Here is a 3,288-nt window from a genome sequence, read left to right as displayed (position 1 = left end):
TGGGCATTAGCCAATGAAACGCGGCCCCTGTGGTAAGGTCCATTTCTCTGGAAGGCTTTAGCTGACTCAGTCTTCGGTTGCCTAGCAACAACCTGCTGAGTAACAAACAGTTGAATGTTGCCCCCAGGCTTCGGTTGCCTAGCAACAACCTGCTGAGTAACTGGCACAGCAGCAGTTGAAAGTTTCACCAAAACGGCTTAAAAATCGAAAACGGCTTGGAGAGAAAAGATATTTAAGATACTTAAAACACAAAAAAACGAATCAATAATTATTTATCGACTGATTTGAAATGTTTTTATTTCTGATCAGTTTTTCAGCCGAGTCGGAACAGAAGCCAGGATGGCAGTTGGTGTTTTTATATACAAAGAAAAGGGGGGGAAACTGTTAGTTTTTTTTATTTTTCAGTTATTCCTCACTTTGTGTTTGTTTTTCCAATCTGACTCACAGAGCCAAACAAGAGTCCTGACCTTTGACCTGCCGCAGAGCAAACAGAGCAAACATCGACACGTCGACGGGAACCACAGGTTACTTTTCAACCATCTTTCTGTAAGTGAAACATATGAACTGAAGCTGCAGAGCAGATATGAAAGTACAGCAGCCAATCAGATTCCAGTAATGCCCCCCCCCACAGCCTTCCTCCCCCTGGTGTTCATTTTGAAGATGGATCCCCTCTCTGGTTGGAGGCGACAGGGTCATCAGCAGGATCTGATCAGCTGAGAAGAACCGAGTCAGAATTAAAAACATGATGGATGGATGGAGCCCGGGCCGTTTGGCCTCCATGTTTGACGGCTGGTCACATGACCCAGATAACCAGGGGGCGGGGCTAATTCTGCTTTAATCCTGCCGCGCCGCGCTCACGTCTCATTTATCTGGGATTAATTAGCAGGAAGGTCCGGGCCTCTGTCGGCTTCCTGTCTCCTTAACGAAGCTTGTTAGGAGGAAAATGTGCTGATTGGTGGAAACTTCCAGCCGCCTCCTGATTGGTCCGTCTCCGTCTCTGCTCCTGGTTTCCTGCAAACTTTAGACTTTCAGCAGAAAATGAGAACAATTCAAATTCCCTCGGGAACCAATTATATTCAATCACACACACGCGCACACACACACACACACGCGCACACGCTGCAGTGAGTCTTTCACACTGCAGTGTTTACAGGGAATGTGACAGTTCTCTTCAGATGCTGCCAAACCCACAGAAAGGTCTGGAAACCTTAAAGGTTCAAACATGATGACGAGATCCAACAGGTTCATTTAGTGGTTTAAAACAACAGAAAAGAATTTAAAATGTTTTTTAATAAATAAATTTAAAAAAACAGATGTATATTTAACTGTTTAAAATCCAAAAATTCAGTCTTGACCATCAAAGTTGACAAATAAAATAATATTAACCCACAAAACGTCTTTGGAAAGTTCTGTGGAAGGAAAAAGTTTTGCTGTACAATATGTTATCACTGCAACATTAACATGCACAATATTAATACTATGAATTATTATTTTATTATTATGATGAGCCAATATTATGCATATTAATGTAATATTCAACTTAGTGGGAGGAGTCTCTGCTTTAATCGCCATGGTAACAGCAGAAACCAACACTAACCTGTAGAGCAGGGTTCAGGTTTTGACATGAGGGCTAAAATCGTCGAGTTGAAAATACATGGGGTCACAAAAACAACATTTTTTATTTAATCTGATTAATAATAAATAACAATAAAAAACAATTTCATTAAAATTAACAAAATAGTTGGAACATGCATCAGTTTCAGTAATAAACTAAAAAAGACTCAAAGATCTTCCATTTATAAACCATTCTGATGATCTGGAAACTTTTGGGAAAATATTCTGTGAACTGACGACACAAAAGTAGATTTTAGTCTTTAGGATTTTGTCTTTGGTTGAAGACCATTAGCCATTTCTCCCATGAGCTCTAGGCTATCATGTTTGTTGTGGTTGTATTTACCCAGAATTCCCTGCACTGTAGGGCACTTCCTGCTTTTGGTGGGCTCTCCAGTTCGCTTGGCGTTCACATGCAAACCGACCAGAGTTCACTCTCTGGTCCGATTAGCATTCACTCCTCCAGAAACGGACCGGACTTCCTGAACAAACGGACTGGAGTTTGACCTATTGTGGTGAAGAAAGAACCAAAAGGCAAATCTCTCGATTTACTCATCCTTCTGCATTCCAGCCCCCATCTGCAGAAATGTGACATGAAACTAAAAAACCCACCAAGATCCCGAATACAAGCAGACAAAAAAAGTCTTTTACTTTTGCATACAAGACTTTAGTTAAAAATATAAGCAAAAATGTGTTTTTTTGCTTATATTGTATTACCATAAACGTTCCGATGTTTTGTGTAATTCGTCATTTATTATAAGTGTGATATGAGCAGAGTGCTGCTGTATCCTTACATTTTGAATCTACTGGCATGCCGTATTATTTTTTTAGTCAAATAGGGATGGTACTTCTCAGCTGAGCCACCTGGATCTGTTTGGTCTAGATTATATATTTGACACCTGCGGTTCGGCCTTATCTGTCCATCTGTTGACTTTCCTTCCTTGTCATGGTAGTATAAATTTGTTTGTACAGGAACTATAACATGTTGAAACCGTGTAGGAGTAGGCTTTATGTGAGGACAGGTTGTGTTTTCTGAATTGTTGTGGATGGGTGATGTTGAACCAAAAAGAAACCAAAAACCGGTTACATCTATCTGACCTGGCCATTTTGTCTTCTAAGAAACGTTTGGTGATTCTTTGAATGTCTCTAAAATCAAGATGAAAACCTTTCCACTGTGTGGTGCCGAGACAGAAGGTCCTTTCAGCTTTCAACAACTATTAATAATTTGCCCAATAATCTACGTTTGGATCGCCGCTTTGATGGATCCTGATTTTTGGCTCCAAATCTCATTCATGTTGTTTAAAAACTACAAATACATGAATGATGCAAACAAACAGAACAACTCTGCAATCAACCAAACAAGTCCAAGTTAAAATGCTGCAACTACAGGAAGTAGAAGCAAAACAGAAAATGCTGCAAATTATAAAAGCAGCATTTTTGAAACGTTGCAAACTCGCTCCAGACCACCAGGGGGAGTCAACCAACAAATCAAGGTAAAGACAGGATGGCTAGAAGAAATCTGGAGGAAGGAACAAAACGTCTTTTTCAAACTCAAAAGTATTTTATAATGTTATATAATGTAATACTACCTGCTCATGTCTCCCCCTAGTGGCCTGGAGGACATCCGTTTTGTGGAGCGAGTTTGAACCGTTTCATATTTGCTTTTTGTGACCAGGA

At 40.1% G+C, this 3,288-nt stretch overlaps 1 protein-coding gene across 3 annotated transcripts in view; it reads left to right on the top strand.

Annotated features, from left to right (window-relative positions):
• The window catches only part of LOC106957566 (E3 ubiquitin-protein ligase TRIM39-like), a 30,355-nt gene that overhangs the window by 18,818 nt on the left and 8,249 nt on the right, over positions 1 to 3,288 (top strand). For 2 of the 3 annotated variants that reach the window (XM_015048954.1, XM_015048953.1), the window contains one exon: positions 448 to 546. The gene's annotated coding sequence lies outside the window, so the exon portion shown is untranslated. The remainder of the gene's footprint in view (positions 1 to 447; positions 547 to 3,288) is intronic. The other variant, XM_015048955.1, reaches the window with a different exon arrangement.

The sequence above is a fragment of the Poecilia latipinna genome, unplaced genomic scaffold, assembly GCF_001443285.1.
Source record: "Poecilia latipinna isolate Pla-1442-1.1 unplaced genomic scaffold, P_latipinna-1.0 Scaffold915, whole genome shotgun sequence".
In the NCBI taxonomy this organism is placed as follows: domain Eukaryota; kingdom Metazoa; phylum Chordata; class Actinopteri; order Cyprinodontiformes; family Poeciliidae; genus Poecilia; species Poecilia latipinna.
This window is presented reverse-complemented; position numbering and strand designations above follow the sequence as displayed.